At 38.3% G+C, this 25,933-nt stretch overlaps 1 long non-coding RNA gene across 1 annotated transcript in view; it reads left to right on the forward strand.

Moving 5' to 3' along the window:
* Positions 1-355: 355 nt before the first annotated feature.
* The window catches only part of LOC139797298 (uncharacterized), a 49,351-nt gene continuing 23,773 nt past the window's right edge, over positions 356-25,933 (forward strand). Inside the window, exons 1-3 of the long non-coding RNA XR_011726401.1 lie at positions 356-645; positions 1,947-2,041; positions 10,719-10,878. This is a non-coding gene — a long non-coding RNA (uncharacterized lncRNA). The remainder of the gene's footprint in view (positions 646-1,946; positions 2,042-10,718; positions 10,879-25,933) is intronic.

Below are 25,933 nucleotides of genomic sequence, written 5' to 3' on the forward strand. Positions count from 1 at the left end.
AGTGTGTCATAATAATAATTAAAATGACCATTCTGCAAAACATTGAATAGTTTAAAAAAAACCCCAAACTTCTGAGGTAAAGCACTGGCTTCTCCACCTGCACAGAAAGTCTTCACTTGAAAAAACACAGCTGAATTAAGCATACCCATTTCAGACGCCATTTTTTGAAGAACAAACACCACAAAAAATCAGAAATCCCCTCAGAAATCTGTCAGAGACGTACTTTGTGAACTATTTCTCCTCACAGAAGGGCTCTCGGACAGAGGCACCACCACAGGCAGCGACTTCCCTAAGGCACCTGTTCCCGCCTCACCTCAGCTCCTTCCGGAAGCTTCCCCAGCGCCGTTCACCTCAGGCGCCTGCGGGCTGCTCCCCAGCACCTTTGCCTTAGACCTATGGCTCAGCAGCTCTCCCGGGGACCAAAGCCAGTTGGGAAGAGCCAAAATTCCCCGGATCATTCTTCTGGCTGTTTCTGCTGGCAGGATTTGCCATATTCCTGTCAGCTCTGGCTTGATCCTGGCCGTCTGCCTCGTCTCCTCCGTGAACTGCGGGCACGGGGCTTCTCCCTCCACAGCACCCCTGAGGAAAATGGCCGCGCCTGCTGAGAGATGCTCTAAACATTTAACTCCTAACCTCTGCAAATAAGTAGGTAATTTTAGTTATTTTTTTCTCAAAAATAAATAAATCCGATATTGATGTTTAAGGAAACAACATACAAAATGGGATCAACAAACAGAAAACTGTTTATGGCTTCTGACTGCCTGGATTCACCAAGGGTTTTGTCCTTACCCTACGTTTTTTACTCCATCCTTCAACATTAAAACTCCTTCATATTTTTTTTTCTTATTATTTCAATTATATTAAGATATTTCTTCAAGAAATATGGGCGTTACAGCATTACTGACATAAAAGTAATAAAAACACACATGTATAACCTGTTCTGGACAATCACACTCCATATAAAATTGCCATTATTAGGTACATTATGACGTAAATTATAACCTTTTCCTTATTTTCTCATTTATGAATTACCTATCCATGTACTTCAAGAAGTTTAAGAATAATAAACTCTTTGTAATATACTGATCCAGTAATCTTCAATGTACTTTATTTTAATTTAAAAATACGTATAAAATCTAAAGGGAGTGACAAGCTGCTCAAATACAGAGGAGTTAGCATTACTTAAATCTTTTATTCATTTTTCTTATATTCAAGAATGAGAAGAAAACCTTTAAGAGCAGAATGAGGTAAGCAGACAGGAGAGAGCATTATTCTGCTTTTACTGTCAAATTCAGAGGTTTGTTAAAGCTACAATTCTATTTCAAGATAGTGTTTGCCTGTGTGAAAGAAAAAAAAAATTCTTTCCTTCTTTCCTTTTTTTATTTTATTTCTCAAAAGAAACAGTTAGCTTTTTTGGGAATACATAGCTGTGACCATTATACCTCAGCAATACCTCTGAGTGTCTGTCAGTCCACTGGTAAATGGATCTATCTGTAGGTGAAGATTTAGATCATATATATTTATGAATGTATACACTAGTTAAATTATGAACACTGAAAATTTAATAAAAATATGAATTTATAATGGTGCTTTAAGCAATGCAAAGAAATAAACATAAATTTGGTATATTATTTCAACTTATTTATAGTTTCAGTCTATTTATTTCTAAGCCTATTCTTCTCAATTTGAATCAAAACATTTATGTTCCAATCCAACAGAATTTTAACTAAAACAGAGTGGAAAAAAGAAACTAAAGAATTTATAAATTCCACACACAATACTAGCCAATTAAATCAATTCAGATATATTATGAATGCCAAAGAACATTTCTGACTTGATTTTAAGATTTTTGACAACAGTCAAAGACAGTTCAGGAATTACTTACAGGGTTATATGCCACATTTGATCTTTACATAGTTCTGATTTTTTTTTTTTTTTTTCCCCAGATCTTGCCTAGCAATCACCTTGCACCTCAGATTCCTACTTGAAACCACAAGGACTGGATTTCTGTTGGAGCTGGAACCACAGCAGGATGCTTAAGGTTTGTTTGCCATCTCCTTGTCTGCTGCTAACAGCTGCAGCTCTGTTAAACCCTTGTCAGCAGAGCTCTGCAAAAGTTGCCATATTGCACCTTGGTACCCTAAAACCAGCACCTCTTGCTCCTTGCACTGGGCAAGTCACCTCCAGACCAAAAAAAAACATTTATTTGCTACACACCAGAGCAAGGTGCTGTGGGAGGAAACGGGTCCTTCCCTGACCCCATCTCTAGATACTGTAAAATTCAAGTAGATAATCCAAACCTGTTTATGTGTTTCAATGAGTAACATTCCTCAAAGTGCTGAGGTTTGAGTGATTTCAGTACAGAAGGACTACAGCTCATCTCTGAATTAGCTGAGAATTAACCTCTCTGGTGCTGCAACATTTTTAAACCTTTCAAATGCACTTGGAGGGATGGCAGAGTTAGTCTGAAGTGCTATTCAGGACATATTATCATGGCTATCTAAATTTAGCTCATATCAAAAGCAAAAAGCTCATGAAAGGGTTTTTAATTGAGTAGGAAATCTATTAGAAATTCCAAGTAAATGTCTGATTAGACATTGTGTTCCTTTGTTACTCACAATGATGACCAATATTCTGACTATAGTTCCAGAGGAATGTTCCCACAGCTCTTGCTTGTATCAGCACATGACACACGTTGGAAAGGTATTCTTGAGGATAAAGTTTAATACTAGGGATGTAAAAAGGTTTTAGTGCTTGCTAATGAGCACTTTTTTTTTTTTTTTTTTTTTTTTTTTTTTTCAATGACAGCAGATTAAGACTTGTGTGTTTAAATAACATTCAAGCTTCCATAATTTTTATAGACTTTGAATAGCAAAGACATCAGCAGGCACAAAAAAGCACACAGGTGAACATTTCAGACAATGAGTTGCAGGCTGTTCTTTTACAAGTCATCTGTCACAGGCTGCTTTCAAGGTTGTGCCATTGATCAAAGCTTTAAAAAATTGTTTGAAATAGTTATGGGGCTACAAGTAACTACAGGAGGGCTGTACTGTCCTCTTAACAGTAAACAAGAGCCTGTTGTTGACTTTGTAGAGCTGAGATTAAATTCTAATGCCCCTATTAACAGTTATCTTGAGCTTCCTTAATCCTTCATGAACATTTCCACTTATTCTGAATGTCTGTTTATGTGCATCAGCAGCACATAAACGTGCATACCTGGTGCCTTTCTTTTCCCTTCAGTCCCACCAAATTCAAGAAAATTGCCTGTCTAAACATTCTTTTGCTTTTAAATCTCTTTAAAGCAGATAAATATATGCTGAATACTTTGTGTTGATTTGTTACAACTGTTCTCCCTTAATCATTGCACATGTTTGTAGAAAAAAAAGTTGAACTACTTGGGCAAAATGTTGTTTTAGAATAAGGAAGGATTGAGACAGATTCAAAGTTTCTGTGAAACTGAATCAAACAAATCTTTTTCCATTTCCTAATAGTCACAATTACAGTCCCAATATATCTGAAGAGAATTATTAGGCTAGGGAGGAGGTAGATGTTGGGATGCTAATGAGGAGAAGGATTTTTACTGTATTTTTAATTAGGAGACTGCATGATACAAAATAGTAAAAACCTGGGAGCTGGTACTCTGATTTTTCCTGACTCCACCCTAAGGTGGGAAGAAAATTATCTCCTATAAGAATAATGAGACAAGATTAGTATCTGTTCTGAGAGTCCTGAAGGAAAATTTTTCCTTCACACAGGACATCTTCATAAATGAACAAAGCACACAGAGATCTGGATAAAGACAGCACAATACTCTTTTTCCCTCCACTTCTATCAGTCACCAAAACTAATGAAGTTAGAAACTACATTTCCAAGTATCTTCCTTTCTCCTTTTTCTGATGGGTATCTCCATTGATGGATCTACAAGGGCTGCCCTTAGCTAAGAAATTCCTCATGGTTTGGGTTAAAGGCAAAGTGAGATAATAATAATTCCAGGATTTCAGAGTGGGAATGTGGGAACATATCTGGGGCCTTTCTGATGAAACTGTTTTGGGAATGGAGCTTCAGCCTTTCAGTATCAATCTACCAGGGTAAATCCGACTCTCACCTTTGTCTGAAAACATGTAAAGGAAATTCTCCCTGAAGGTGTTTCTTTCCCATGCAGCACTGATACAAAACTTTCCCTACAGAACATAAGTTATTAGGTCTAGGCACTTAAAAAGAACTAGTTTCTTCTTACAAGGCTTTATTAGAAAGACAAGTTGAGCAGCTTTGTATTTTTTAAAAATGAGGTTGCCCTTGCTGGAAGCCCCCCAAATTAATTTTTTAATACTGGAATAGTTGAAAATTTGGAGACTACCTGGTTGGTAGTAAACTCTGGCTATTACATGTACAAATCAGAGAATCAATTGAACAGGCACAGTGGTATCATTTTCATGTGCATTACTCATAGCACCAGAAGATACTCAGTGAGTGAAAAGAAATAAATGCTCCACTGAAAGACTGTACTTCCTAATGCTATGCAAATACCTTGTTTCAGGAAAACCTGAAGCTGCAATTTCTGTTTGGCCAGATGTCATAAGTAATGTGTAGGTATATACACAATTCTCACAGAGAGGTCCAGGAAGGTTTTCAAATGGCATCTAATATTCTGTCTTTACAAAATAAAATCCCTATATCCATAGCAAAGTTGCTTATTCCCTCAGACATAATTTCAAAGAAACAACGTATCTGTTTCTTCTTTTAAAAAGTTGCAAATGGAACCTCTCTAAAGATTAAAAACTAAAGGCAGTGGTGCAGCAAAAGGGACATTATTCAAATTTGTAGCAGATGTTTCACAAAACAGCATAACTTGATATTTATTTACCCTTTCCTTTCATAAAAAAAACAACACAGACATAAAGAATTTCCATGCCTTTGTAACATATGCAAACTTTATACTGTTGAGTTCTTTAACCAATTCTTAATTTTTTAACCAAAACCCCCCCCAAAACTTGTATGAACAGTGGCACACAGATCACACACAGTTCGTATCAACCATCACTCCTCCAGACAACTGCCTATGTTTTATCATGCAGATAATGCTTTGGTAGAATATTTCCAGACCTTGAAAGAAATTAATAGCCACCAGGCAAAATAAAAAAATAATTTAAAAAAGAGTGATTCTCCTACTCTACACCTTGCATGGCTGAATAAATAAAATACCACACACTACAGCCTGACTACTTGACTACAAACACTTCCCATGGAGGCTGTTACAGTGTTCCTAGCCAACAAGTTATCTAAACTGTAATTAATCTGTGTTCTCTTAGATTTATAAAATGCTCAAAACATACATAACTTCTACTTTATAGATTTTTTTATCTCCCTCAGGAGTCCTCAGAATCACAAATCAGTCTCACAAACTAAATAAATTACCATGATTTTGTTATGAGCTAGAACTGTAAGCCAGAGACATTAAACTGAAATTTTGAAAGTAAATCCTTAAAGATACTTACACTCATTTTCCTTGAACTTTGGCATGATGGTTCTTCCCCTGGGAATTCAGACAAGAAAAAGATATCTGCAGAAGTAACTTCCAAGTAATTGCCTCACAGGTGGGATGTCTCAGATGCTGTCCCACTTGACAGGAATTGATTGCCCAAATTCTTGGTCACAAATAAGAAGAAATTAAATGAGACAAGGCAGGATGTGATTACCTTTGATAATAAAATCAGATATGCTGTGTAGACAAAGTTTCTTCTTAATAAATGGAAAATACATGGCCTCCCTTGTCCTCAATATGGAATATAATTCAATTAAAGAGAACTGTGTGCTAAACCACACCTTTTTTTTTCTTGGTTGCCCTGCAGCAGGGGGCTCAGAGTAGTCTAGATGTGGGTAAGAGTCCCTGTAGGTGTTTTCTCTGATATTGTGGACCACATGGATAATAAGACACCAAACTGCATGACTCCCACTGCCTCAGGTGCAAAGCCCTGCCCTGCATTTTTAGCTGTGCAGCTCTGGGGCCCATGGCCAGTTGATTTTGATGAAAACTTCAACTCTGAGCACAGGCAGACAAAGCCCCACCTTTGCTAACAGACCATTCATGATCACCTGAGTCCAGGTATGAGGATACCAAACCACTTGGTGTTTTTTATTTGCATGAATGTCTGCTAAGATCATTGGAAGAAAGTTATTCAGTAAATACAAAATGGATTTAATTTGGTTCCCTTCAGAATAACAATAAATTAAGAATTTCTAGTTCCTACCAGTGATTATTCTGACTGTTTTGCACTGGAGAAAACTAGCTTTATATTTCCCTTACCAAGTACTGACTTGAAAATTAAATTATAGATATTTTAGTAAATATCAATTAAGAAATAAAATATATGCAAGAGGATGGCTGTTGCGTTTCTCAATTTTGGTACAGTAAACATCATTTGTTTCCATTTTTTCCACTCAAGTTAAACAAAGTAACAGAATGTATGATTATATATAAAGAGGGCACCAGCTAGGTGGAAATGGAAAGCAGAAATGTGTAGATAGTCAAGGACTGTTCTATAACCATAATCTGCAAGGAGGAAAGCAGGAAACACTATCTCAGGCCTTGAGCATGCATAGAAAACTTTGCATTTCCACTGTGATACATTTCAGGTATTTGTAACAAAGTAGTTATGGAGGCATCATTATAATGACCAGATCATTTCTGACCTTTTAGGAAGAGAATACAGAGAAAGGAAAGCAGATATAAAGATTAAAAAATGAAATAACATTACCCCCCAAAACGCAATAAAAACCACAACCCCCTAAAGAAACCAACAACAAACAAATGTGGACAACTTCAATAAAAACTGTGCCATATTTGGCAAGCATCATACTGCTATCAAAAGCAAGAAATAATTTTAAATCACTTTCTCCTACTGGTAATTGTTCATCATTTTTCTCTGGCCATTTCCCCCATTTTATAGACTGAACCATAGCTGTGTCTCCACAATTGATCTAGAACAGCTGGAGAGAATGAGAACATCATTCAAACTCCTGAAATAAGTTTTCAATCCAGGCCACCAGAGGTGACATTCTGCACCTGTTCTCAGTTTGTCTCTATCCTTCTACATGAAGATTTTCAAGTCACCACATTATTTCTAAAACTAGCAAGTCTTAAAAATGTAAAACCTTAATTCTTACTGTAACTAGATACAGTACCTCACACAGAATAACATTAGATATGTGTTAATAATTAATAAAACAGAGACCAAGGAATTTCTTTGCATAAATAAAGACATTCTTGAGTAGTTCATAAACCATAACATCCACTGTGGAAAATCTTCAATGCCTGGACTGGTGAGTGGAGCATGAGGCCACAGCTTGAGTCCTGTGTCCAGTTCTGGGCCCCTCAGCTCAGGAAGGAGATTGAGGTGCTGGAGCAGGTCCAGAGAAGAGCAAGGAGGCTGGGAAGGGATCCAGCACAAGTCCTGTGAGGAAGGGCTGAGGGAGCTGGGGGTGTTGAGGCTGGAGAAGAGGAGGCTCAGGGGAGACCTCATCACTCTCTCCAACTCCCTGAAAGGAGGTTGGAGCCGGGGGGGGGGGGGGGTTGGGCTCTTTTCCCAGGCAACTCTCAGCAAGACAAGAGGGCACAAGAGGTCTCAAGTTGTGCCAGGGGAGGTTTAGGTTGGACATTAGAAAGAATTTCTTTCTGGAGAGGGTGATCAGCCATTGGAATGGGCTGCCCAGGGAAGGGGTGGATTCTCCATCCCTGGAGATATTTCAAAAGAGCCTGGATGTGGCACTCAGTGCCATGGGCTGGGAACTGCAGCGGGAGTGGATCAAGGGTTGGACTTGATGAGCTCTGAGGTCCCTTCCAACCCAGACAGTTCTAGGATTCTATGATTCTATGTCTGAACTGGAAAAGACAGCCTCTGACTTGGTGTATATGAAGAATGAAATTCCGTCCTGTTTCAAAGCCACTATCTGAAGGCAGAAATGGTGACTTGGATCTCAGGGTGTGGTTTTATGGGTTGGCACTCCCTTCACTCTCATGTTCACTGACTGACACTCTCCTACAACACATTAACATAAACTCTGGCACCAGTATCTCAACTTGCTAATTTTGAGAAATGTGTCACTTTAACAAATTCTGGAATGACAACGAAATGTGCAATAAAATGACACACTCGAGGAGGAAATGAGTGACTGGCTATTATAATTAAATATTGTATTTTACCAGTGTACCCCTGAAAATATATTTGTTGTCATACACATTATTAGATGTGTTGCTGGTAAATGCCAATCAAAAATTTACATCATTGATCTTGGATTTTATTGGATCAATACAGTTTGTCTTTGCTGAGTGCTACAAGCAATTCTGTGTTTCAAGCTATGTTTTTGGAGCTCCTAAAACTGGCAGAGAATACGCCTTGGGGAAAAAAGAAAAAAAAGACACATGGTAAAAATATACACACACATATACATTTACACACATAAGAGTGATTCACATTGCCTACATTTGTCAAGATCAAACATCATCTTCAGAATACATCTGACTGAAAACAGAGCATCTATCCATGTTTTATGAACTATGCTAAATAAAAAAAAAGGATGTTCTGTAACCCACATAAATTTATGAAATAGTGAAATAGTTAACATGAATCAAGAGATGCCCATTATCTAAAATCCAAATCAATTGTGACCTATTAATCCTCAAACTCAGAAAACTACTGATTGACTTTTCTACAAAACAATATTTTTCATGTGTGCTCCCTCAACCTCACGACCTTCCCAACAAACATCCAGTGATATCCTCATACAGGAAGGTTCAGGACTTGTTCTGGCAGCATTGCTAACCTTGCAGAAAACATTGTGCATGCTGCAACCAAAGATAACTTTTGATTCTAATAATGCTAAGGTTCAAACATTTGCAAATTTTATACAAATGATCTGCAACTAGATTTGCATCTTTGGCAAGGATGGCTTTAGTTTGCATAAATGACAGAAGGTGACTCAATATTAAGATGCCAGGATTTGTTGCACTGCACCCACTACCTAACATTTTAATTCTCTTATATTTATTTGGCTCCACCTCCAGTGCAGGATCTGTGATCTCTATTTGCAAAGAGGGGCAGCATGAATGTGACTTTAACACTCAGGAAAAAGAGGAAGGCAAGGCCAGTACCTCAATACCCTGTTCCTGTAAAAAGATGTAACTTGGATGAGAACTATGTCTCTACTCATCTCTACTTCTCACTGTCTCTTTAGTGCTACACTCTCCCATTGATACAGTTCCCTCTTGCACCCACCCATGCTTTAAGCCCAGTTTTTGAGAAAGTGGTAAATTGAAAAAACATGGAAGGTTATTAAAAGCTGTTTTTTTCTCACAGCTCCCTTCACTTTTGCAGATTCAAATTTTGTGAATCCAAATAGATTGTCAATCTAACGTGTTAAGAACACATTCTAGAAGGTAATTAAAAATACCTGTGTTTTAAGAATACCTTTTTAATAATGTCAAATGTGCTGTCACTTCATGCAAAGAGGTGCAAAGATATTTTCCTAGTGCTAAATCTGACTCACCCTCTCTTGATAAGTAGGCACCACAGAGAGTATTTGTGATAGGCATATGCTATATACACACTCCCCACAGAGATTTCAGCCCCCTTCCAATATGCTGAAAAGGACAACTCATCCTTTCATTTCCCCACCTCCCTCCATGTTAAATTTGCAGTTCCCTCACAAAATAAGATAGAAATGTATAAACTTTCAATTTTGGACAAAGACTAAGCTGACATGTAGTGTGTAGAATTAAGCTACCATTTAGAAATCAAATGATTTAATGGGTGGCATTCTCTTTATGAATAGTTTACTCTTGCAAAAGACACTCACAGTCTTTTATTTATGCACACAGTCCAGTCAAAACCAAAGCAAAGCAGCAATAAATTCTTAGTCACCAGGTCAGTGAAGCTTATAAGCAGCTTAAAATTGTCTTCTTTTCTGCTTGCTTTCCACCTCATTTCATATTGCTTAGCAGATTTATCTTTACATTAACATGTTAAACCTGTTTTGTGTCTTTAAGCAATTTTATCCCAACTTATTTTTGATGCTTTTACTTAGTCATCTGTGATTTATCAAGATCTGTGTGAGGGCAGAATCACATGAAGAACATGAGTAGGATGTGAACGATCAGCAAGAAGTCAGGTGCATATATCTGACAAAACAAACAATATACTACTGGAATATAGGCAAAAATCCATCTTTTCCCTCCTGTTTCCTGCAAACTGCCCTTTGGAAAAAAGTGATGATATTAATTTTCTCTCATGCAACAAGCAGACAGTTTTATGTATCTTTCTTCAGTCCTTACTTTATCTGAGGCTATTACGTGGCGTGCACCTCATCTTCTGATTTTCAGGAAGCCATTCTGTTTATAAAAACCATTTAATAAAGAGAAAAGCTCTAATGAAGCTGTCAAAGCTGCTTAACAGTCATGTCTGCACACAACTTTGGAGCCTTATTATCCTTTCTCATTTCCATCACTCTGATTATTTGAATGGCTGCTGATATTAATGTAGTGGTGATTCAGAACACTGAGAATGTGATAGAAGGTTAGAATACAAGCCTAGCACACTGCTAGGAAGTCAAACAAAAATGATAGCTACCAAAAGCTACTACTATCCCTTTCTTATTAAGTCAGAAACTTCAATCCTCTTACCTGCTTTTAAAGTTTAAATCATATTTTTTCCCCCTGTTGACAGCTTCCTACTGAAGAGGATAGAGTGTTCTGAGTTAGGAGGCAGAAATCCTTCATGTTATGCAAACTGCAGCAGAGGTCTGGCCTTTCCATTGGCTACGTGGTGCTTGTCAGGACAACAGAGAACATCTCTGCTCCTCAAGGCAGCCAGCATCAAGTCAACTGTAAGTAAGAACTCCAAGAGACTTGATTTAATTAACTTTGCTGATGAGAAGCCCCAAGTGCAGGATATAGAAATGACTTAGAAGAATTTGTGATTGCAGCATGTGGTCCACCTATTGGGATAGTTTCAGGAGTACTGGGTTTTGGGGATACATGGTAGTTGAGCTGCTTAGCACAGCTACTAGGAAAACTAAGAAGGAGGAGAAGCAATATGCTTCACAAAATGTTTTTTTACTGAACTGGGCACACAGAGTAAACAATGAGAAGGAGGGCTGTGTGTGACAGAACTGATTGCAAGGCTCAGAGCAATGTGGAACATACTGCTCATGCCCCAAGCACTAGAAGACAAGCCCAGTGTAGCCTTCTCTATTGTTTATTGGTCTAATGGTTTAGCTTTCTTTCTTTTTTCCTTTTCATACTTCTTTCCCTGCAATCTCCCTATGCTCCCCACCCCCCATAGTGGTGTCATAACCAATTATTCCCTTATGAGCTGGTAACCTCGTTAGCCACCAGCTGCAGGTTCTGAAAGGGAAGACTCTCAGCAAACAGCCAAGCCAGACAGGTAAGTGAGACCAAGGCAAAAAAGGAAGTGTTTTCTTGGACCTGGCCACACATTGGCTAATCTAGGGATAACAATTTTCCTGAGGAAAGATAAAAGTGAAAAGGCAAAACTACCAAAAGATGACAGCAAATAGTAATATCACCTCTGAAGAATATTTAATGATATTCTCCACCTGCACATTCTCCAGATCAGATGTTAGGATCCAGATAGCTCTGGATGATACAAATCAATAAGTTAATTATAAAGCATTCCTCATTTGTGGTACTGGTCTGAAATAATAACAAAAAGTTCCCTATTTTAGTCTGAGTTTTGCTTGTGTGATTAAAATTTAAATCTGATTAAACTGAGCCAGTCTGGTTTTATAACCTGTCAGTATGACAAAGGAACTTTGACACATTTGTCTCCTGACACATTATTTTGCACCTTACAATTATATCTGTATTAAAACCACTGAGCACACTGAACATGAAAAGAGTGATTCATAATAATGGCATTAAAAGCAATAAAGAGTTAAGGACACCATGAAGGAAATGAAGCAAAAAGGTAAAAGAGGATTCATATAAAAGAAGGGAAAGATATATCTCCTTGCTCTTGCCTCTTTATTGTAAGTCTAAATAAAAAAGATGTAAATGGAAGGGCTTTCTGCCTAAAGATCAATACTAAAGTAAAAAGCCACCTAGAAATAGTTTTCAATCTCACAGTCTCATTTTGCACTGAACACAGTGCATCCTGGGGTGGACATATGAACTGAATTTAAATACAAATAGAAAGTTGAGTAGCTACAGGTGGGACTTCATCATTATGTCCCTTTTTGCATTTATTTCTATCGTTATTCTGACTTATTTGTTTTAATACAGTCAACTGTTGGACAATATGTTATTCTTAACATCATATTACCTTGTTTCCAAAATTAATCTTTATTTTTACTTGTCAGTGAATAATTTTTTTTTCAGGCTTTGGGAAAGCCAAGGTTGAGATTAAAAATCTCTCAAAACTGGACACTTTTTATTGCTTTGCATAAAAATAATTTCCCCATATAAACATCTTTGGTGTGTGCAGGTCTTCATTTGTTTACATTGTTAACAAAAGCCTTTCGTTTTCACTGAAGACACCTTTACTTTGAAAACTATAAGAATAAACAAAAAAATGCAACTGGAGCTGAGCCTGTCCCTGTACAAAACTGTTATGCAGGCAGACTATGTGCAAAGGATAGCTTTGGTTCCCATTTTGGGGAAAAATTAATCACAACCAACAGAACTGAAGCAACATATAGCAACTGAGAATCTGTCCCCCTAATCTTTAGCCTGAGCAAATAACTAATGCTACCAGATTTTGCTTATTAAAATGTGCAGTATCATTAAATCTTTAAAGTTTGGGTTTGTAAATTCCCTCTAAGTTACAACACAAATGTTTGCTGTCCTTTGTGTTCACCTTGAGCTTTCTCCTAAAACAACTGTACATTTATTCAAAAGCAAAACCAAAGCCAACACATCTAGAGGCTAAATGAAATTAGAATTATTTTATATAATATTTGCATGGCATTTAAAATCTAAAGGCAAGGTTTTATGATTTGACTTTTTATAAATTCAGTGTTTGAAGATAACTGAAAGGATATAATCTGAAGAGAAGTCCATTGCTCAAGAAAGCACCAAGCCAGGGCACTCTCAAGGAAGATACATGTTTCATAAAACACAGCAAAGTGAAGGGAGCTATAAATAAGAAAATAAAGCTGTAGTCGGCAGTTAAAATTCTTGCTGCTTGCAGTACATCACTCTGTTCCTAAGTGTCTGTTGCTGGGCTAGGGTTTCTAAAATTAACATTCCAATAGCCTACACAGGCACCAAAACACACACAAGAAAACATTGCTGAACTGGTTATCCTCAGTGCTAACGTATGTTTGGGGTTTTTTTCCCCAGTGTATTTCCACCCCTTGAAAATATTTATCAGGATGAAATTTTGAATTGGCTCTTTCAACAGTTCATGTGCTAATGCCAGGACAGAAGTGTGCAGTTTTTTGTGAAAACTGAAATACTGATGAGTTTTAGCAGTTTTCAAGAATTTATAGACATCATTTTTATGCTTGCTAGGGTCAGCATCACTTAAAAAAATTAAAACAGATTAATGCACACGCATCCAATAATAATATTAGGAAAGCAAGCTTAATTGGCTTATCACCCTATGAATTTAGAAATGAAAAATAAAATCCTAGTTTCCACTTAACAGAGACATTTTAAATGTGTTGCTGATACTTGCTTTGTATAAATCCTCAGTGCTTTATGTGTTCACTCAGTGCATTCTGGTGCACAACAGCAGCTGTCCTCTAAACACTGCCTTTCTGTATGGCTATGTGTGTAAGAAGGACAAGGTTTGATGCCTAGCTGATTAGGAAAGGATAAGTAGGTTCCATTAAAAATAAATTGTGGGATAGAAGATAAAGTGACCAAGAAATAGGGCAACTGCCACTCACAGCACAGCAAGTGGCAGCAAGATTCATGGTCCTCCATAATTCCTCATTAGAAGCCTTCCACAGAGCTTTCTCCAGTAATCCCTTTCAGCTCTGAGCCCAACATCTGAGGAACACCAGAATTTTAATGAGCAAAGCCAGAAATTCTTGGGAATGACAAAACCAGAGCCCAACTTGAGGTATGCTGGTTCTGATCTGTACAGCAGGTTTGGGAAAACATATTGTGCACAGCCATGACAACAGAAAAGATCAAACTGGCAGGGTACAAAGTGGCACTGAACTTTCCTTTTGATAAGAGTCCACACAGGTATGTGGATTATTCTCTTTTCTTGTCAAGTCCACATTCACTCCTCTCAAATGACAACTAAACCAACAGATATGGAAATATTTGGCTGAGGCTTTCCTGTGGCTTTTTCTTTGGCATCTTTATATAATGCATTTCAACAAGAAACTAGAAACATATTAAAGTGATATACTCCCTTTTTTTTTTTTCCTTTTCTTTTTTCTTTTACCCTCTTTTTTTTTTTTTTTTTTTTTCCTTTTCTTTTTTCTCTTTTTTTTTCTTTTTTTTTTTTCCTCTTTTTTGTCTGGGCTGACTATTGGTCTAATGTTCTGTATACATTTGAGTTGCAACACAACTCCTCTTGGTTACATCTGGCAAAATCCAGTGATAACATGGGATATGGACTCTAATGCAAAGACCAGATCAGCTGTACACTTTGGCTCAGTAAAAAAGAGCATAAGTCAGAACACCTTGGAAAAATGCATAGCTGAGTCTAAAAGATTCTGTTTATTTCACCTTACATGCAAAATAAGAGCAGCTGGGGACAGAAATATTTTCTTGTAGTTTGCTTGGTATTTATTGGGCAGCTCTCAGTTTCTGAATACTGAGATGCATTATGACATCTTTCTTTATTCAATATCTGCAACTCTTCTCTTTCAGAGGTAGTATTTGAATTATTGTGACTGTCCCAAAGGTTAAAACTCCTTTTTTCTGTTGTTTAAAGCATTAGATAGAATATCAGAATGCAAGTCAACCTCATGGCATCCCAGTAGCTCTAAAAACCACTGTATTAGTTCTGAACAATGTCTTCTATCGTAACCTCTTATCTTTTCCTGAGCTGCAACTGTGGCTTTGTGTTGTTTTTTTCTTTTTTTGTCTTCCAACAATCTAGTTAATCTCTTCCTGACTTTCAGTTCAATATTTAGAAGCTTCTTCAACCAGGAGATGTCATAGCCTCCAGAAAAAGAGGGCAGCTTTTTTAGGCCTTTCTCTGTGTGCTTTTGAGAGCTCAGAGGCAAATACCCTCCCACCCTGGCACTGCAGGGCTGTGTTCTGCTCCAGTCAGTTACCATGTGTAATGTCTTCATTTTATTTGCAAAAACCCCTCACTTCCCAAGCCCCACACCTCAAACCACATTCACTGATGAAAGAAATCCCATATTAGTACCTCATAACTTGGTAGTTACTTTGTGGGTTTATTTACAAGGAAGATTCAGCTAAAAAGCCATAGAGAACATAAGCACTACTGAATCAGTGTGGATCTTCTCATCTCCCAGAAACCCTACATATTTAGCTGGAAAAAATATAAGTTGTTAACCAGCTAATAGGAAATGGTTTAGTTGCTGGTAGATGAATTTTCTGGAAGCCAGAAAAAGCATTATTATTATTGTTATTATTATTAAAATGGGCACTTACCCTCCCACCAGGACTTTTAACTGTGGCTATGGTCCAGTTTAGAAGCATCAAACTGTGCATGATAAAAATGTGTAAATGAAAGGATGGAAAACAGCTCTTAGGTTTTACAGCTGCAAAATCAAGGATCATAAAGAGACCTCTCAAACTGGAAACTTCAAATTGCAAGATTATTTTTCTCTGTGGAGCTCTCTCATAAGGGAATTATTTAAAACATTCCTTTTCACGTGGTATTTTCATGTAATGTATTTGGTATGGAAAAGCACAAGACTGCAAATCACTTTTGACCTTGTTGAATGCACAAAAAGTAAACAATATCATGGTAACTCTGCAACTGCTTACTATACAGATATCCACAAGTCTGAGAAGGATAAGATTTTAGCCTTCTCATATTTATTCTCACACATAAGATAGAAGCACCCAGAGGCCCTCACTGAAGCACAGAAACTGTATATATATATATATATATATATAAAATAAAGCCCTGCCCCTGAAAAGCTGACAGTCTAATGTAAAGAGTTTCAATAAACACCATGAGAAGTCAGGTAATATCATGTTGCAGACAGGAGAAATGAAAGGCTGAAGCACAGAGAAAGCCACTCTTCAACAGTCAAGTAATTTGCTTTTTGGTCCCTCTGTGTCATCCCAGCTCTGGTTGAGCTGTCCTCCCAGGGAGCATCCCAAGACACTCAGGTACATAGGAAAAATGGGAATTCTGGCACTTCAGTCCAACCTTGCTGTCAGGGAGCTCACCAGAGAGGGACAAACTGAAACCCAGCACTTTCCTTGGCCAGTCACCAGATGATGCTGGAGCTGCTCCATGGACCCTGATGGACTTCCTCAGGAGAAACTCAAACTTACAAACACCTGGAGGAAGTCATTACTCACAGCTGCTGCCCTACTCCTGTTTTTAAGCCAGAGCTGACTGATTCCAGTCCCTTCTCATAAAATGGTGCCTGGGAGATAAACCCTCCCCTCTTTTTTTCCAAAAGGGATTCAAATACAGGTTTCCTGCACAACCAACCAATCTAAAACACAAATCACAGACTGAAGCTGGGAAAAGGAGGGGACTGATTTCCATCAACCCACTGAAGTGACTCCATTGTACAGAAAAAATTTTCACCAGTAAAAGAATGTATAAGGGCAATTATAAATCTGTAACCCAAGCTTTAGTCTCACGTCTGGGAGGATCTTTGGTTTTTATTCACTATCATTTGGTGACTGAATCTTGTGAAAAGCTAAGTCAGAAGCTGGGTGCCTGTGCTTCCAGCTTTGTCCCAGCTCTTCAAAACAGTGCTCAAACCAAGCCACTATAACACTGCTTTAAAAGCCATCAGTTAAAACCCTCCCCAGGACCTGACTTATACATGAAATATTTGCCAAGGTATCCAGGCAGGGGAAGAGCCGAGCTCAAACAGATATATACATTACAAGATATATTAAATTTTCCAATCTGAGAAGTTGTAGCAATATCCAGTACCCATAAAAGCCCTGACTCTTCTCTTGTCAGGCAGTGGCTGAGTGGGTTTTCAGAGCTGCAATCCAGTGCCTTCTCCCAGGTGACATGCCCAAAGTCTCCCAAGAAATAACCTTCTGCCCAAATCCTGCCTTTCCACTATATTTGGAGCTACAAAATAAATGAGAATGGAAATAAGTCTAGTGATTCAAAGTCATGTAGTGTTTTATGTACACTGAATTATGAGTGCTCTGTGACACAGTTTGCTGACAGTATCTCAAGAGCTCAGTGCCCACAGGAAAAATATAACAGGCCTAGCCTAACTTTCTGCTGGAGACCTGGGCAACCAGTCTCAGCCAACCACAGTCCACATCACCACTTCTTCTGAGTCAATCAATAATTCAGCTTAAATCTTTCTCAATTCTCATTCCTTAAAAACCTGGAAAATAGCTTCCTGATTTAAAACAAACACCAGAAAACCTTCATCAGGCATGTAAAATGCTGGGTTAATATGCAAATAACCACAGGAACCACCTGGTTTTCATGGGACCTGCTCAAAATAATTTCTGGTTGATTTTGCTGATGAAGCTGCCAGCATCACCACAGCAGACTCCAACCAAGGGTCACACCTTGGCTGGTTGTTAACCACACACTTTGTCACCTTCCCTGGAGAAAAAAACCTAAAAAATGAGGAGGCAGCAGAAGTGGTAGAGGGATGAGCCTCATGCTGGCAGCAGTCACCTCCTGTCAGTGCCCTGCCACACCAGCAGTGTAGGGACATTAAGAGGAACCCCCTGCAAAAAGACTGAGGCACAGGGTGGCAAAGAGAAGGTCGTGGATCTTACACAGGTAACAGAGCACGTGGCATGGAACTCTGTGGATATGGGAAGATAGATGAACTGATTTTGAAGTCTGCTGCCTTAAGACTGCAGTGGAAAAATTAATTTTTTCATTTCTGTCACCAAAAAGATATGCTTTAAAAAAAAAAAAAAAAAAAAAAGGCAACATCTACCAGATTACAGATCTTTGGAACAGTGAATTAAACTTGTCCAAACAGGGATCCTGAATTTCACAACCCATGGTGCTTCTAGATGGCATATGCTGTTAAAAGGAAAACCAAGTGAGCAAGCACAAAATGCCTGAGTGCAGAGCCTGGGAATGAATGATGGGTATTTTCTAGCATATGCTACTGTTGTGACACTGTGCCATGTTGTGCCAGACAGCAACCAGGTCACAGTCAGGAAGGAGAAGAACTTCAGAGGAGCCTGTTCTGAGCAACACTAGAGGCATAGCAAAGCCCAAACTTTCCAAGCAGCCAGGAACACTGCTTGCCTTTGGAAGAAACAAAGCTGGAAAACATAATTTTCTTCCCCCAGTTTTTTCATTATAGGTTGTGCCAAGTTTCACATGTTCTTGGAGCTGCCAGGAGAGGGCTTGTGGATGTTCACAGCAGTTGAGGGCCTGACCAGCTATTTTGTAAAGGAAAAAAGTTCTCCAGGAGTTATTCTTATATGTGAAATGCCCCTTCTTCCCTTAAAATTTCTTTCTGGGAAAATAGCTGCTAACTTATACAAAAATCCCCTTAATCAGAGGGAAAGAAACAAAGGTTTTTAAACCTCTGAGTATTGTTATGATTATTACCATTATTATAATTAGTGTTTAACAACAGAGATGGAACTGGTGTAATTTTTGTAGACCATTGTTTCAGCTAGAGCAGCTAATTATTCTGCAAGTAAGTCAATTTATCCTAATTCACCATTACCAGAGTTCAGCACCATTGAAGACTTGCTAAGGATCTGCTGGCATGTAAGTGCCCATTTTCATCTAGGACAGCACCTACAGCAATCAAGCAGTTATTTAGTAGATGAGGACACATTCTTTCTCTGCCATTGATATTACCAGAATAAATCAAATTACTTCCATGCTTTACATGTTAGTTGTCATAGCTCTAAAATTCATGCCAAGCAGCTAAGTACATAGGCCAAGGAAAAAATATTACAAGTGCAGGAGCCAGACCTTCAAAACTGCTCAAAAGACATGTGGTAATACTTGATAACTGCCTTAGAGCTTGCTTAATATCTCTGCCCATTTGCAAATTACCACATCATTTTATGTTCCATAAAGGGGAGGGCTGGTGGTTTGCTTGTTTTTTAAGCAAATCAATACCCACTGTATTAACTTTTCAAGGAATGAAAATTGATACTCGTAATCCTTTCTTCATTTATTTTCAAAATGCTGGGTGTTAGGCACCTTCTGACAGAAACCCCAGTCATGTACTTGAGTAACTTCTCATAAGCATCAGAAAAACAGCTTTTTAAAAAGCAAACCAAAACAGTTTCCTGAACTATTCAGCCAAACAAATTTCTAAGAGGGAAATGCAAACTGAAACAAAGAAATCATTATTAAATATCTGTATTTTTTCTGCTCCTCCTTTTAAGAGGACAGATAACCTTAAAAGCCACAACCACACACAGAACACCCCTCAGCCTAGACTTTGCAAGTAGAAAGAGCTGCATTCTCAGTATTTGTACAGCTTGTGTGATGTATCTGTCAGGTTCCCTGCTCGCCTGAAAGATATCAAGGTGTGCTCACATTGTCTCTTTCTTCACTGTAAATTATTATCTTCCACTGCCTCCCACTTTCCTTTGCTTTCCACATGGAGAATTTGAAACAAAGAAGCGAGGCTTAGCTTGCTTTCTTCCACCCTCCCCTCTAAGGCAAGAATAAAGGCAGGATATTTAAGAGGATTTAAAATGGTGAAAAAGTCATTGCTTACATCCCAAGGTACTAGCTGAGAAGATGAAGATGACAGCAAACACCATATGAAATGTGCATGTGCCCACTTCAATAGTAAAAAAAAAAAAAAAAAAAAAAAAAAAAATTACCACAGTTTATTTCTGTCATAACATACAAGCTGTTAGGAAATTCAGACAATTCTTCCTATGCAGCATCTCCAAGTCCAACCATCTTCCACCCCTACTGCTAAACCCTATCATCTCACACACCAAATGTGGTACCCTGCTGGTCCCTTGGCTTCTCACACTTACACCTTCCTCTCCTTCTGCTTTCCTGACATATGAAACGTCTCGCTGTCAGAATAACTTTCCTCACTTGTTGTTGATTTCACTCCCTTTTCCAAACCCTTTCACTCCATACCCCAGTGCCTTCCACAGAAAAGGTTTTAATTTCTGCAGGCACATTATGGAAGAATTGGCTATGTACACCCCAAAGAGAGTTGGAATCCACTGCCTCTGTGAACACCTATAGCAGCTATTGGTGATAAACAAGATCCCTATGGACTGCAGAGGCAGAAAGACAGACTGCAGGAACAGGGATTTTGAAGGTGGCACCATGAAGGCAACTGCATGCAAAAGGCTGCAAAAAGATACACACCTTCAGAATAGTTCTCTGAAATAAAGAGAAAGTGCACCTGCCAAAAGAGGGGCTCCTCTTGTGGTCTTGCTTTGTACATGTTCCCACAAAATTAATATTAAAAGACAGCTTGAAATCAGATAGTTTTATTTGAGAGAAAGAGAAGAAATATTTTCTTCTAAGGCAGATTGTGCTTGGTCAGAATAGATTTATGAGCAACACAATAGATACTATCTCCCTTTTACAAATTCAGCTTGCTTAGAAACATGTATATTTTTACTGGACAAAGATAAAAATAACTACATCAAATACACAACAGCATCTTTCATCTTCTGTAATGGATGTCCTACATCCACTGGCAAATATTGGTGACATATTGGTAAAGGAAGACTGAGTAGCTTAAATCCTATTTCTGAAAGGCTAAAAAGTGAATGTATCTGAAATTTTTGTGCACTGAACAAAAGCATTAAAAACGTGAATTTATCAGGTGCAGACCTAAACAGCCACTATACTTTTAATGCTGAATATAAGTTCATCCAGCAGGAAACCTGCCTGGAATTCATCCCAAGTCTATGAACATGGAATTTCTGAAGCTCTGTTAATAAACAGCTGTTGGGAAATGCTGAATTAGTAAAGATGCCTCATGATGGGACAAACAAAATTCTTAAATGTGCAAATTGAGAGTCGAAATTTGGCACAACACATTTATTTTGGTGGGTTTTTTTCTGCAAACTTAACACTGGATCACACATCTCTAAGTGTGCAAAATGTAAATATGAAGAGTGAAGCTGGCATATTGCTTCTCATGCCTAATGTGGATCAAATTTATCCTGGAAGAAGCTCCAAGCTTACAGAGGTCTCATAATAAAACATAAACCATATGTTAATTGACACACAATTAAGAAAATAAACATGCTTATATCCACTGAATAACTTGAAAATGCTATGCATGTGAGTGCTTTCAGCCTCTGCATCAGAACTGCAATATATTTATGTACTTTTAGCAGTCAGTAGCCCTCAAGAGGCCCCTAATTACAAAATGGTTTGACACCTATGCTGTTAAAATAGAAAGTGATGCTAGAATTTTCAGTGAATTTATGCTGGAAATGGTAACTCCTCCAAGAAAGGCTGTAAGCTTATGGTTATTTACCAGTATGATTGATGATACTTTAAACACGCCTTTGAATTATTCCAAAATAATGAAGGAATTATGCAGGTATTTCTAGTCATTGCAATGAGGCATATGGGAATCAGGGAGTTGTGAGGAGGGCAAAAAGCAAGAGAAACAATGAGTTCTGCTGTCATCATGAGAAATGGAGAACCCTCTGCACACATGGTGGCTGTTGGGCTGTTCTAACACAGATGTTAAAGTACTTTCCCCTATCATGGTTACCTTTACTTGTGAGAAGAATGAATTTAGGTAGAGAACACTATTTCTCTAAAATCATTCAATGTGTCTTTCAAATATCACTGCTGATTTAAAGAGCTGAATGGAAAATACATCTGGAAGGCAAGCATCAGTACTGAAAAAAAATTTTTATATATATATTTATACTTATATATATAAATATATAAAATATTTGTAGAAAGGCCCACTCAGCTTCCCCATTAGACTTCCAGGCCTGGGTTTGGCCACTTGGGTGTTTTGGAGAGGGTGTTGGAAATGTGCTTTCTGTTTTGGACACCTGAGCAGAGCACTGTACCTCTCCCTTCCAGCTCAGTAGCAAGAAGTGCTTTGGAAGGGCACACCTGATTCCCCAGCAGACAGACAGGCCCAGCTCTTTGCACCCTGCATTCTTACAGGGTAGGGTGAAGGAATTTCTGAGGCGAGTGTAGGACATGAATTTTTCATTTTCTGAAAAGGAGGAAAAGCAAATGAACAGAACAAGTCAGAGCAACCAATAATGTGTTGTGAGAGGCTGCAGTTTCAGCTTTGGAACTCACTCTGCTCTCCCTTGCTGCCACCATCTGCTCTTCCAGCCTCCCCATCTGCCTCTCCTGCCACTTCTAAACACTCTCTTGACTTTCTGCATACACTTAGTGTCCCTGCTGCATGCTTCTCCTGCCTCTCCACTGGGTAAAATTTGCCAAAGCTCTTTCCAATGCACCTTGGCTTTTGAAGCTGTTGAACTGGGCTGCTCCAAAGCACCACTGCCCTTCCAAACTCCTTCCCCCAGCCCTGGGAGCACCAGAGCTCCACAGCTGCCCTACCACAACCACTCAAGCTCCTCCTTAAGCTAGAACTTCCCATGCTCTGTAAACACTCCACGTTGTTATTCTTCCTTGTGTCATTTTCTAGCCTTCTTTGGGGTTATTTCTTACCTACAGACCTCCTGGTCCTTTTAGCTGTTTCTAACCCTCCCTTTAATTTTCAGCCATCAGATTCTCCTTTCTTTCCACAGCTCCCTGCCCTTCATCACTTGCTGCCCATGCAGTGAGACACAAACACTGTCAGACTTTACTTTTACTTTACTTTTTCAGTTCAGGTGAAGCTATACCTTTTCTTTCCACAAATATAATTTTTTGCTTCTATTTAGTAACCAAGCTCGAACATGAATTTTTAAACAAACAGGGATACTACAAAAACCTTACATAAGCTATCACTTGGAAAACATTCTTGATAATATTCTAATAATACCAGTATTTTCTGTTTCTTGCAAAACCGTGGATACCACAGCATCACAAGTGCAAATGAGGCTCAAAATATCACAGGGATAGATGTTCAGTTACAAGTTATGCAATATTTTCACTCTCCTGATAGGAGTATATTGCCACTAAACCTTTTGTTGCACACAATACACACATAGAAATCTGTTTCTGTCAACCACTTACCTTTAAGCCTTTTATTTTTCTCCCCAAAATACCTTATTTTATTATGAATAAGCTGCTGATGTATAGTTCTGTGAATCACTTATTTCAAAGTCTCCTTAAGCACTGCTTGTGTTACTGGGAAGTAACTAGCTTTGCTTTTACTGTAAAATTATAGAAAGAGTAGCCACTGTGCATTTAAGAACAGAATTAATTTGCAGACAACACCTGTGGAAGTGCTTCTGGATTTAAGTACAGCTGGACAAGTAGCCCAGGGTGCCTTCCACCTTTAAATCACAGAATCTCTGCATCTGGGAGAAAATGAGAAGCCATGCTTCTTGTTGTAACATTTAAGTTGGTATTTGAACCATTCTGGAGACCCAGAGCAGAGAAATTTGAAACTGTAAACAATGATTGAAACTAAAAGAGCTAAAGAGGGGAGGAGATATTCACTGTCAGGGACATGATTTCATTATGAGCTCCAACACCTTTGTAATTGATTTGAGGATTAATATTAATTTTAAAAAAATTACAAAGTGCAGACTATTTAAAGACTATATCCTTTCACTCCTAAATTTCTTCTCACTACCATTAACTTAATTTCTAGAATTACAACAGATCTAGCGGAGCTATTTCTCTCCAAGTTCCTAACAGAAATTTATTTCTGTGAGTTGGGGTAGCAAGAGATGGGGCACCTCTGGAATTAAGGGCAGGTCTCCACCTCAATAAACAGAGTGCTTGCAGTCAGTGCAAACATAATTAAACAAGCTTGGAAACACAGCAAAAATGAGCAACAGCACTAAAAGAGCTTGAAACAAGGAGGTTGTAGGCACTCCCCAGGCCCCTTGCATTTTGCAACTTGTAGTAGTGCAGCAGCAATGTTCTGGGTGACCAAGGCTGCTTTGTACATCGTGCAGATGGGAATCAATGAGCTGCTGTGCAGTGGCTCTTTGAAGCATTCTGATGGGTGGACTTGCTTTCTACCCTCTCCTCATTCCGGGGTGAATTCCACCCCAGGAATATACTTCATTTTATAACAATGCTGACAGCACTTTTGTCATGCTTGGCTTGAGTGTATTCAGGATTTTTCTCCAGTACTGTGGCAGCTGAAGTGAAGTTGTGGTGCTAGGTAGTGGTAGTATTAACCAGGGCTTTGTTCATGAGCTTGGCAAAAAAAATATATAGGAAACAATAAAACAAAGAGCTTATTTCTTATTGATGAAATTTTGATTCATTTTGTATGGCTAGAGTGCTTAAAGCTTCCTGGAAACCAGAGGAATTGGTTTAAGCATTCTAAATATCAACAAATTGTTTATTCCCTTGCAAGTCAGACTGCTGGAGAACATATTTAACTTACATCATTTGCACAGTTATCCTTTGCATCAAAGAGATGATTATTTATGCAACAAGACGTAACTGGGGAAACAGTTTTTCTGAGATAATGACACCCCTGGGACACTGCAAGGCTCAGGGTTGAGAGGAAAAGTGTATTTTGTTCTGGGTTTCTAAATTGCAAACTGCATTTTCACGTGGGTTATTAGATCCCTGTGGGTAACTCACCTCACCTCTCAATCAGAATATTTCACCCAACCCAAAGGAAATTTCTTAACTCCTTACTTACCACAATGCAAAATTATCATATTCTTGAAAAGTCAAGCCTGTTAATTTAATTTTAATGACAACAGGTGTGCAAAATATACCTAGAGGGCATGCTAGGGAATAATCTAAAGAAATGCCCAGGCAATACTGAATTACTAATATGACAAGTCTGCATATTTAACTCAAGGGTTTAATAAATGAACATTGAGAAATACAAGTACTTATTGCTAATTACCTAAATTATTAAAAGAAATGTGTGTCTTTTGTTTTGAACAAAGCACTCTTGTAATTTGATGGCATCCCAGGACCACCCGGGATGAAACAGCCATTTTCAGCACCTAGTCTCAAACAATTTGCAAGGACACCATGGCACCTAACTCCTCATGAAAGTGAAATGCACTAGGCTCACACAGAAAACTTTCAATGCTTTACTGTGTGGTCTTAAAAGTGCAGTCACAGAAGCCTCTTTAACTACTTTTCTCTCAAGAAAGAGCTCCTCAGACTGATCATTTTGATAAGCAGACTCTCCAACAAACACTTGCAGCCCCTTGCAATTTGAAGCATGCATCTAAACCAACAAAGAAAAGAAATGTAAAGAAACCAATGCAATACTTTGGGTGAAAAAACCCCACAACCCAACGTTATTCTCTTCCCTGACTGTTGAAATAGAAAGTGAAATAAATATTATCAGCTGTCTACACGGATGCTCATTCTACCCTGAGGTAATGGATGTGAGATCTCTATGGAAGTGACATGTAATGACTATGCAGACACTTATCTTCCTCCCAGTGGGATAATTGTTGCTGCTCCAGACTCTCCATACTTTCTCCTTTTTATATTTTACAGACATAGCTTCCATCTGCTCCATAAGCTAAATCTCATTTTCAGCATAAAGAGTGATTAGAAATATTACTTCTCCCCTTTCTGAAATAAACAGTTGGAAACTCTCATCTCTCTGGTCTGTCTGCTTATGCATCAAGTTTTTCCTTTGGTCTAAGGCAGCATTTTCCTTTCAAGGATTTTCTCATGCTTTACATTTACATAGCTTCTTTCAATTTTAGTTTTTTAAAATTAGCTGCTCATTCATTAACTCTGTGCTT

Source organism: Heliangelus exortis, chromosome 6, assembly GCF_036169615.1.
Source record: "Heliangelus exortis chromosome 6, bHelExo1.hap1, whole genome shotgun sequence".
Taxonomy (NCBI): domain Eukaryota; kingdom Metazoa; phylum Chordata; class Aves; order Apodiformes; family Trochilidae; genus Heliangelus; species Heliangelus exortis.